Genomic DNA, 12,208 nt, shown 5'->3' with positions numbered 1-12,208 from the left:
AGAAAATGGAATCGTGTAGAATGGATCAGATAAATAACTCGAGTTGATGATGATTCCAGTGAAAAATTAAGACGAAGAAAGGGGCATCGGCAGGGCATCAACCGATGATTAAAAAGGGTAACAAATTGGATATAAACGGTCGGAAAGCGTAACAGGGGCGGCAAAAAGCCGGGTGGGCGGATGAGGTTAAGGAGTTCGCAGGGGTCACGTAGACGCAGCTATAGCACAGGACCGGGTTAATTGGACGGATATGGCAGAAGCCTTTGCCCTGCAGTGGGTACAGTCCGGCTGATGATGATGACGATGCCGATAGAGCAACGTGCAGCTTGCTCCCCGAGCAAGAAACAGGAAGCCATAACACTGGCATCGGAAGAACAATCAGTAAAAGCGCATATTCCTCTTCCCGTAAGACGTATACAACTTGCTTCGTTAGCTGAGTCATGCGCTGCTTGACGCCGAGTACGGCGCGCGTATGATGAGTTAGCGATAACCTTTCGGTGCTTCACGTCTATAGTTTGCTTCCGCGCCAACACGCGACACTTCTTTTGCTTATAAATTTCCTACATCAGGGCTAAATCCTATATAGCGCCATGCAGGCGTGTTGTGCTGGCGGCGCGTTTTACCGAGAATAATTGGCCTATTATGTGGGCGAAAAAATAGAACATATTTTCGCCCATCACACTCGACTTTTCATACAGCCACACGACAGACACGATACTCGGAGCAAACTTTAGGGGCTGCGCATTTGGCGGGATTCCCGGCGAGCATGTATTGGATTGCGTGGTTTGTCCCTGCAGTGAAGCCATTTGCGGACGCGTATAGGGCACACGCTCTGCGACTGCCGCTTTCAACTCTTTCGAATGGCGCAGGGACTAAGCAAAATATAAAAGCTAATCTTCCTACTCCCACTGCATACGGTATGTATACTGCTTCAAATGCCTCAAAGTGCACGCAAAGTTTGTCGACTGCTGCGGTGGCTGAAGTTGTCGATATTTACGGTGTTGTGGAGAAAAAAAAAAAAAAGGATTCTATGTGGGCAGTAGGTAAATAACCCAGAGAAAGCGAAGTTTTGATCTTCCTGACTGATTATGGGCACGTGGATAGACTGCGACGAAGTACACCGTGATACGAGGTAAACATACAAAACCCATTTTGCTGGAGGGCGAGGCTGGTGCACAGTTGTACAGTTTCCTCATTAGCTCTTTTCAGGGTGCACTGAGTTGTTTGGAGTGTATTGAAGTGCGACTACCGATATAACTGTAAGCTGCCATGATTATGTCGAGCAATAAAGATCGTCTGGTCACGGTAACAACACCCAGTGCTAATGTTCTCGTCATATACGAAGTACGCTAGCTTTAACTGGCTTCGTATATGATGACATCAATTCTCAGACCCAATTAGAAGTAGTGCTGCCTTCATTATAGCTTGAAGAGAGGATGGCGTAATAAGTAAATAAGAAGTTTTGAAAAGCACTGAAGTGATGCTTTGCACTTGACAATGCAGTTTGTAGCGCCAAGAAAAATAACAAAAAATGTCAGTCGATTCTTTCGTATATACATATCACGTTCAAACAAGGCGGCCGCAAATATATATGTATATATATATATATATATATATATATATATATATATATATATATATATATATATATATATATATATATATATATATATATATATATATATATATATATGTGTGTGTGTGTGTGTGTGTGTGTGTGTGTGTGTATGTATGTATGTATGTATGTATGTATGTATGTATGTATGTATGTATGTATGTATGTATGTATGTATGTATGTATGTATGTATGTATGTATGTATGTATGTATGTATGTAATATCACGAGAACATAAATTCAAGAATTGGGTTGACAGCGCAAAGAGCAGCCCTTACCATTTCCAGTGTGTTTAATGTGCTCTAAATCGTTATGGTGTATAGTGCATCGTATACGCTACTGACAGAATATATTTATTCTTCATATTAAAGAGCCCCGCCGCGGTGGTGCAGTGATCAGTGCGCTCGACTGCTGTACTCAATGATGTGGGGTCGATCAGAGCCACGGCGGCTGCTTTTCAATGGAGCCCGAAAGCCAGGCACCCGTGTGCTGTGCGATGTCAGCGCTCGCTAAACAACCCCAGGTGGTAAACTTCGACTTTGGCGTCTCTCGCAGCTTGAGTCGCTTTGGGACTTTAAATCCCATAAATCAAACTATTCTTCGTCTTAAAGAGGTAAAAGTTACCACATCCTCAATATTACCCCCCCCCCCCCGCCCACACCAATCTCTTAAATACTTTAAAAATCCCCGCCCCCCCCCCCCCCCCAAAAAAAAAAAAAAAAAAAAACGCAAAATTTGGCTAGTAAATAAACGTCAAAAAAGAGGGCTGTTTCGTGCGCCAAGTAACCGTCGGTAAATATTTGTTCATTAATAGAGGCATAAAATTAGGCAAATTCTTTTGATTACATATCCAGACACACGTCATTCGAACCTAAAACGTTTTCTACCTGCCGTTTGTCTGATCTGCGCACATTCTTGCACACGTGTCATTTTTACTATAGGCGCCTGGAAACTGTGGGGGTGCGAGTACGTCGAATGTCGTTTTTTTTTTCTTTTCTTTTTTTTTTACTTTTCTACGGTGTAGCTTTTTACGCTACCCCGTGTAACTAAAAGAAGGAAACCATTCAACCAAATAAAAAAAAAAGTATTAAACTTACAAACCACGGCCCATTTTGATATTGCTGCGACTATGTGAACTATAGAAGCGCGCAGCAAGTGTACGAGAAATGTAACAAGGCGAACGCGTGTTCTTTTCGATATGAAGCATCGAATTGAGTGGCGCGACAACGTTTCCTTGTTGTTCAACATGCCCTCTCCTTGGTTGCCGCTGTTTTCGTTCTCCACACGCGCACGGGCGAGAAAATATATGTAGCTGCTTTAATGATTGGTGCATTATTCGTTGCGTTCCCAACAATATATATATATATATATATATATATATATGGCACTGCTCGCTTTTTCTTACTCGAAACTTTAACGCGCGGAGTCGAGAACCTAATAGTCGATGCCGGTGTGTCGAGAAATTCCGCATTGGTCACGTATAACGACGGGATTGAAAAGATTTTTAAAGATATTGCAAATTGCGATTACAAAGTCTCAACATGATTCAAACGCCATTGTGTCTTACAAGAATGCACATTAATGGAGCTGAAAAAAAAAAAAAATTGGGGTAAGATCGGAATCATACATGTCGGCCCTTGGATCGCGAATAAGACGCTGCCTATAGGCCAATGAGGCATGCTATGTATGTGTTTTCCGACAGCGTTCGTGTCTGTAAAGTTGCAAGCGTCCCCTGAATTTTCAAGAAATGTAAAAGCCGGGTTGCGCGTACTGCATTTGTCACATCTTGCGATGTGTGTCTGTCACCTATCGCATCTCGAGCGTTCACACACAATTTCGCAGCCTGACATCAAAATCTCGACTTCGCCCTTATCGGGCTTAGGTATTCCTGGAGTGCTTCCGGCAACCTCGTTGCAGGTCTGAGAAGCAGATTGCTTGGGTTGAATATTTGTGACGAACATTGTACATACGACGGAAGGTTCTTTCTGAATCACACAGAGAAACTAACAAATAATTAATTGTGTAAGCAAAAAGCAGTCAGTCTCAGCAGCGTGGAGATATTTTTTCCCGCTCGCTTCATAGATGGCGACACTGCTCATTTTCCGTTGGCAAAACTACCGTGCAGACCACGATATAGCGAAATAAAATGCTGAGCGCAATAACAGTCACGCATGTAGAGCGGATCGAAGAAGCGAATTGCAGAGGAAACGTACTCGGCCGTGACGTGCGCTTATGCCGGGGAAATGCATGACAACGCCGCAAAGAAAAAGAAGCGGAAGGGAGGGAATCGAGAGCAGCAGAATAGGGAACAATGGGCTGATATATATATTGAAAAAGAGGGAACGGGGAGAGCGAGGTCCTTCACACGAAAGGAAAAGAGAAAGGATAGGTACGTGGCGAGGATGCATAATGAATGTAACGCCTACGGCGCGTGACTTCTCTGCGAGAGTTGTCGTGTCCCGCTGCCGCACTTTTGTTTTTAATTCTCCCGCGCCCCGCTGCCTTGCATCGACGGCGCGCACGCCACAGCCCAGTGGCGATCCGCGCAAGAAAAGGACGGAGCTCACGTACGCGCAGAAACAAGACCGATGTGGGGAGAGTGGCTCACAGCGCCGTGTGCGACGATGTATAGTACGTTACATTTACCATATCCGCTCTCCGCGTTTGGGATCGATATAGCGAGAAGCTCGCCGCCACTCGGTCCCTTTACGTATTCATGGCCTACTCTAATGGCGCGTTTCTCTAACTGCCCTCGAATCGGCTCAGCCAAGCCATGCCTAAAGAATTACCTGCCATCATTGGGATTTCGCGGCCACTGTCATGCGCAGTTGTACTAGACTCCCCCGGGAAATCGGAGCTGCCCGCCGCTCTGCCCCGTGTCCACTGGCGGTGCATGTGTGTATTTTATGCGAACGTGTGTCGGATCGTTTCTTGAGCGGGAGAGTTCCAAATAGTTCGTTTTCGCTCCCCTCCCGCTTCGCAGCCCGTGACGGCGGTCCCTCTGTCAGTTCATTCACACCGCGGTAAATTCATTCTCCGCTTTCTTTCCTTTGTGTGGATACTTTCCCTCTTTGTGTTAGTCCCTTCTCCTCTGTCCCGCAGGCGGAATAACAGGGCTATCAGGGTCGGCCATTGACCATCTCTTTCTCACCTATAGCTGGCGCAACCCCACAGTGTCACTTGGCCGGATTTTACTTCCTACTGCCAGTTAACGCCCATTTTCACGACATTTTAGAGCATTCTTATACAACGAGCTTACTGCAGGCTCCAGTCGTTCCCAAAGGGATCTATAGAGTCCAGCGTGGTAAACAGTGCTACAAGGACAAATGGCGAGGAAAATAGCGTTCTCACCAGGCCTGAGTATTGGCGCTGTGTAACTGCGAAAATCCCCTTCTTCATTTCCTACTCGCTTTTCACGCTATTTATCGTATTGGAGATGATTCAGCGTGGACTAACCAGGTCAGCTGTGCTGAGTGCATGCATGCGCGTGCACGGACTTAAAATGGCGCGCACTCTGGCGCGCCGCGAAAGAAACGAAGCAAAATTGTGGTTATGCCGCATCTCTGGCTCTCTTGATACACAAAAGAAAGCAAGAAAGAAATGTGATTCCCCCCCCCCCCCCCCCTTCACACAAACCTGACAGGAAGGAGCCGGGGTTCAACGAGGGTATATGTGATGGGCCCGCATAAGAACTTCTTGCGGAGCTGAGCGCAGACACCAGCTTGGTGAAGGTGGCCGGCCCTCAGCTCGGAGAGTCCCGATAAATGAACTTCCGCTGGGATCCCCCTCAATCCGTTCCCCATTTTTCTCCATGTGCCACCGTTTTATCTCATCCTCTGGTCGCGAAAAAAAAAAAGTGCACCTGCGGCGCCGGAGCAACAGTTACTCCGCGCCGTCCTTGAGTGCACGTTTCTTCCCTCCTGATCTCGTCCCTCCGCTCGCAGAGAGTTGAGGAACAAAGGGCGCTTAATTAAAACCGCACTTGTTCATTTCTTTTGTCCGCTAGGCGTGTACGTCTGCGTGCCCATTTCGCCCTTTCTGCGGCCAGCCGTTGCTGGAAACCACTGCCATTTGTGTGAGACCTCGCGTAAACGTCGTGCTTTTTTTTTTTTTTTCGTATTAAACAAAAATAAAGGCTGCTGGCAACATTTTACGCTCCTTTCCTCAAATCTAGCCCATATTTGGTGTCAGTTGAAAGAAAGTACAGAAAAGGGACCATACCGTTCCGCAGTGCGTCTATAGCAGCACTTTTGAATATTGATGTAACAGCGCGGAACGTGGACGGGAGCACAAGATTAGAGGACGACACAACGAGCGCTGTTGTGTCGTCCTCTAATCTTGTGCTCCCGTCCAGGTTTCGCGCTGTTAACTCAAGATGCATAACCAACATGCCCAAGCTGCTATTATAGCAGCACTGTTTCGTGTCGCAGAGTGGGAGGCCGTGTAAATATACAACTGTGTTTGCTTGATATACATCTATGTATGGGGTAAAAGCGGTGCATGTTACCTGTGCTTCGAGCTGACTATATGCACGCCACTAGAGGAGCTTTTGACGTATACTCTCTAGTATAGCACTTGCTGAGCACGCAGGCAATGAGCGCCAGTGCCATACATTCCGATCCGTGGCCCTCGTACTTGACGACGGCGCAAGAGGGCGCCGCCATGCTGGCGAGCCTAGCCTAGAGTTAATAGGCTTTGCCAGAGTTGCGCGAAGGTACCGCATAAGCAACCAAGTTGTGCAGCAAAGCCACACGTGCAGGAGTCGAGCAGCGAGACTGGAAACGCAATCGAGATGTTATTACCTTGCCTGTCCTAATCGAAATAAGTCACCATTACTACAACTCTCATACAGAGTGGTATGTCGTCCCCAGGGCAGATGATGCAATGCAGCTTGGGTGCCCGTCGGGTTGGCTTCACGGTGTTACAGGGCTGCCTGACAGCGTAAGAAGAGAAACGCGGAACTCTGGGAACCGTGCAGTGACGAATGGCGTACCGTAGTGACTCAGAGAAGCCCGCTGCTATTTTTTTTTAAAATAGATTTTCGGAGTAAGATTATCGCCTTGGAAAAGCATTGACAGTGTTAGCGCACGCCAGAAAACATCTGGATTATAAATTGTAATTTATGTTGAAGATTTCGACTTTTACAGTTGCGCACCTGAGTGCAATTGGAGATTGGTAGCTGACCATTAGTAATAGTCATACCTGTTTTTAGAATTTCGAGAAGAGGATTAACATCGGCGCTATCGCTCAATAATTAACGTAGAAAGAATATGCAATCGCTCAATAAATTTTGGGCATTTGTCGCGCACGATTCGAAAATCGCTCGCCTGCTGCATTAGCCGCAGCCTCCTCTGTCCCGCTTATCATTACTGTGGAGACGAGAAGGTCACGTGGCATGTGCGATGCGCAGCGTTCACTGGAGAGCGTCGCTTTCGCGCGACTTTCGAATGGCGCGATAAATGGCCGAGCCATAGCGCCGAAGGTAATCGCGCCTTCGAAATTCTAAAGATTCGTACGGCTATTATTGATGGCTACCGACAGATTGCTAAATAAAGCCAGGTGCCTGTCTGACCACTTATAAGAGTAAAAGGTTCACATTGCAATTTTTTTAACTGTCTAACTGGTTAACTAGAGCCACCTCTTCTCTGACGTCCATCCGCCATCCCTGGCATATTACTCCGCCAGAAAGGCCATCTTTTTATCTATGGAAGCCTATTGTTAAAAATAAGTGACGAGATTCCCCGAAACACTATAATCACCGCTTTTGCCCCTGGCTGTATACTTGTAGCGCACAGCGACACTGTAAAGCGGAGGCGCTAAGATTGTCGTTCCTAGCCGGCGAAAAAAAAAAAAAAAAGAAACTGAACGGCACTTGCACAGTGCGCACGTACGGCACGGGCTGTTCGGTTCGAGAAGCCTGCCACTCTGGTCGGTTTGTTCTGGTGCTCCGCTGCGACCCCGTAAATTCCCTACATACTCAATGTGTGCTACGCGTCGCGCGAATGGCGCATTTTTATGCTTACGAAAACTAAACTACAGCAGCGAGGGAACCACTCCCATCGACGGCGTCTAAGCAGACGTCGTATTTAGCTCGAGCAAATAAAGTTGTCTCTCTCTCTCTCTCTCTCTCTCTCAAAGAAGGCCGTTCTCTCCGGGGAACCACGAAGTGCTGGCAATTTCGAGATGTGGTCATATAGTTTCGACTTCTTTCGACAGCAGAGCCAGACGATGCTCCGAGCCGTTCGGAACAAAGTGTGTTTTGGGAAACTGTGCGCGGTCTACATACTTCTGGCTGGTCCACTATGTGAGAGGGTGTTGACCGAGCTCGGACGGGGGAGCGTGTATCCTCTGTCCGCCAACAAACTCCGCGCTGTCCACGGCCGGAGCCGTGCCGAGAGCCCGGTTTCATTAGCGGGTGCCCGAGCGTGAGCTAATGAACGGCGCCCTTAGCGACACCTGTCGCAGAGAGCTGCTCTGTAAATAGGTGTGCGCGCTTCGACAGCTCGGCCATAGTACGCGCGCGCACGGCCTCCGCGCTCATATCCCTATAGCCGCGGTCCGCAGAAAGGCCGCGTGCTCCTTTTTTTTTTCTTCGTCGACAGGACGTGATTTACGGCAGGGCGAAAATATCTCGCGGGATCCTCGAGTTTGGAAACTGCCCGCAGAAAGTGGAGAACAACGAGGCTTCTTCCGTCTCCCGCCCCGCCCCGAACTTTGCTACCGTCTCGTATATCGAGCCAGCGCATCGAGGGCGCGCCCGAGCGCAGCTGTTGTCGCGCGCACGGAATCCCAGAGGCGAAGGGCGGGGAGGCTAACTTTCGTCGCCCGCGCACCAGGCGCCTTCCGGCTCTTCGCGCGAGGTTCATCCCGGGGCCAGCCAGGAGCTGAAAGCGCGTGAGCGCGGATCACGTACAGGCGCCCGCCCGGCTCACATCTTGAACTCCGCTCTGCGATCGGCACGAAGGTCCAAGAAGTTGGCTTAGGCTTCCACTAGAGTGGCCGCGTCCCCGGTTTGGGTTAGCAGAAGTCCACGGCGTCACCACCGTCATGCACATTAATTTATTGGTTATATATATATTTTTAATCTGAACTGCTTAAAGGTTGCTCAGGCTATCCACCTTTTAAAGTAAGAGAGGAGATAATGGATCCATACATTTTTGTCGCGGTGCGCGAGGGCTGTTTCTGAGCAAGAAGACGAAAATCATGACCACATGTATAATTATGAAATAACGAAGCGTGACCTTTTTCACTGCGGGGAAGCTTCCGAATAAAACGTGCTGAGAGTTTGCGCCGTTTTGATGTTTTTTGGCCTCATCGAAGCATGCGTGTGGTAGTAGCGAGGAGTTGAAGCAAACTGTTCATTAAAGCTTTAGAAGGCTACGGAGAGTCGTATGGGTGGATGTTACTGGCGTCTGCGCTTCGTCTCGTACGCGCTCCGATGTCCGCACTCCGAGGAGTCGAACCTTCGTGTTGTTCTGCGAAGCGTGTTAAGTTAGAGGTGGTGTGGTGCACATAACTCAGGCAGAGTCTGCGGATCGCGGAATCTCTGCGCAATCCGAACCACAATGGCGAACGAAGCGGGCGTACGTGCTTTTCGCGCACTTCGAAGGTACGCTCTCTCGGGCCGCGGCGACTCCGGGAGAGCCGGGTCGTATACGTTACAGGAATAAACCGCCTGCTAACCCATACGTTTCTACTAGAGCGCATACGCACATTCTAGCAGCGTCATTATTTGCCTAGTGATATTTTCTTAGTTTAACTCAGAACTCCGCCAGCTGCATGAAACGTCCAATGGAAACTATTTAGGCGTCTTGTGTGTTTCACTATCGCGAATGCCCTAAGAATGCCCTGTATAACTGCATCTAGCGTCTCTCATAGCCTGAATAGCTTTGGGACGTTAAACCCCACAAACCAACCAGAATTGCATCTAGACCAAGTACGGACCAGCTCTGAAGGTGACTTTGCGTCACGTTTATTGAACACTGCGCCCAGTACGGCCAAAAATGCGCACTCTTAAAACGCGAGGAGGTTGGTCGCTTCTCTGTGCTTGACGAAATGTCATCAGCATTCGCGCAGTCGCATGTGCAAGACTCTCATGGCAGCTGGGCTTATGATAGGGACTTTCGCCGTTTAGCATGCTCCGTCTAGAACCTCTATGAATATTGCAGACCTCGACAATCAGTCCGGAGAGAGCACGTGTTACCGCGCGATATAGAGGCGCCGGCCCTGAGTACGGCAGTCTTGCTACGACCGTCATACGCATATTTTCTATTTCGTGAAACTGAAAAAAAAAAAAAAAAAAAAAGCCTACCTCCACACTTCAAGGAGCCTTCCGGGAATCTTCTATTCCGCGAGCGATTACTTCATTGTTGTTTTTCCATCCGGGTGAGTGCGAGAGAGCAGTCCGATTCCAGGTGATCGCACAAAGGGCGTAAAATCAATACTTATACAGTGCATGCCTGACGGCTGCCTTTGTCAGTTAGGACAGTGATTGAAAGTCATTATCGCATTCGCTGTGTCGACAGATGTATAATGCAATGTTATTATGGTCCCATAGCTTATGTACTTGTTAAGTTTCAGTTCCAACGAAAGCTGTAGTCTTTCGCTAGTGTTCTTTCGCTATAGTGTAGTGTTGAGGAATATGCTTCGAAACAAAGTCACACAATTCCGTGAGCACAAGTTATATTGATTCATTAATGTTCGACAGGCTGAAGAAGAGCCGCAATGGTGTGGTGTAGTGCGGAGATTAGCACACTTAGATCCCAAAGCTGTGCTAGGGCAGCAAAAGATGCCCAGTGGATGAGGGCTCTGTGCAGGCTTCTGTTGCTATCTATCCGCATAGAAATGGTATACCGCTGTGGCCGCGAATCGATAGCACGGCCTTGGGTTTATCAGTTGAGCGTTCTAGCGACATAGCCTCCGCAGAGGGTGAACCAAAACCTCTTGGGCCACACCTGGCGGTCGAACAGATGATCTCCGCCAATGAGCCACGAATGCTCGCGTCTCTCTACCCGCTTAAACACTCTGAATAGAGTTGTTCGAACACTTGAAAATGTTTAAGTATCATGCCGGTCTTAATAAGTTGTCCGAAAACTTGAAATCAATGTGGTATAGATCATAAATGATATTTGTTTGTATTTTTCCACTCTCTATTCCAATTCGCTATACCCGATTCTTTTAAATTCATTTTAAAATCATCCCAAGTGTTTCAGGCCTGAAACGTGTTCATTTCTGCGAGGAAACTGCAAATGCAATGTGCTTCACAACCCACGCTGAAAATCGTGTCATCTCAGCGCTTATAGAGCGTCAGGTGTGAGAACACTGTGCTGGCATAAGCGCAGACACAATTGCACTTCGTAGGTTTCAATGTCTGAGTGGTATAACACACACACACACACACACACACACACACACACACACACACACACACACACACACACACACACACACACACACACACACACACACACACACACACACACACACACACACACACACACACACACACACACACACACACACACACACACACACACACACACACACACACACACACACACACACACACACACACACACACACACACACACACACACACACACACACACACATGTGCACTTTATATATATGATGTGCCATCCACTATCCGGTGTTAAATGACTGACTATATACAAGCTTTCGTACTTGAAACGACTGTTCGTGTAGTCGACCGAAAAGAGTACTATAATAAAATGTTCGTGCGAAGCTACAGTGGAGCCAACGCGTTGAGTTCGGCTACTGATAGCAACGCCATATGCGCGACCTGGAGCCGAAATAATGTACATGTATGGTCGACGACACGACCCGTGCTCAGCTATCTCTCCAATACAGCAGTACCCAAGTCATGAAACAACGATCATACACCACTTCTAAATGTCCTATATCAGCTTTTCGTGTTTTGTGATACAGATGTTCTATTGCAAAGCCGTAAAAGGCAAGCCGTAGCGGCCTGACTATGGGTATTGTGTGGCAAAGTATGACGCTTTTTGAGCAGAGTGCAACTGAAGGACTATAAAGGAATTAAGATTGAATAAATTTGGGGTAGCACGGATGGAGATTGTAAACTGCGATATTGAAGGCAGTCAACAGACTCAACACAGAAGGCGAGCCCGCTTAATAAAATTGCCGAATGGGCATTGTGGTGCGCGAGATATCGAGCGTAGAAAAGATGCCTCCGATCTCTCTTTTGGCTGGCTTTCCCACGTCGCGTATTCTTCGCATGGCTTCGCTGCACACGGTGTCGCCAAGGAAACAATATACGTATTCTACATCATATAACGCATGGACTGCATGAGTATTTCTTTCATCAAGTCCTCACGCAACGCAAATTTATCACAGCGCAACAACGCAAAGACATTTCAAAAGCGTGTTTTCCACGTTCCGTACCTCGAACCCCGTTTCCGACACCTTTAACTGAACTCCACTTCGGCGTTGTCGGTCTTAATTATTGTTGTATAATGCCGCGTCGTACAACCAAAAATTCAAAAGTTGATTAGGTTTGGTTTATAGGGTTTAATGTCCCAAAGTGACTCGAGCTATGAGAGACGCTAAAAT

This window comes from Amblyomma maculatum, chromosome 1, assembly GCF_055883805.1.
Source record: "Amblyomma maculatum isolate TAMU_Amacu chromosome 1, ASM5588380v1, whole genome shotgun sequence".
Classification (NCBI taxonomy): domain Eukaryota; kingdom Metazoa; phylum Arthropoda; class Arachnida; order Ixodida; family Ixodidae; genus Amblyomma; species Amblyomma maculatum.
This window is presented reverse-complemented; position numbering follows the sequence as displayed.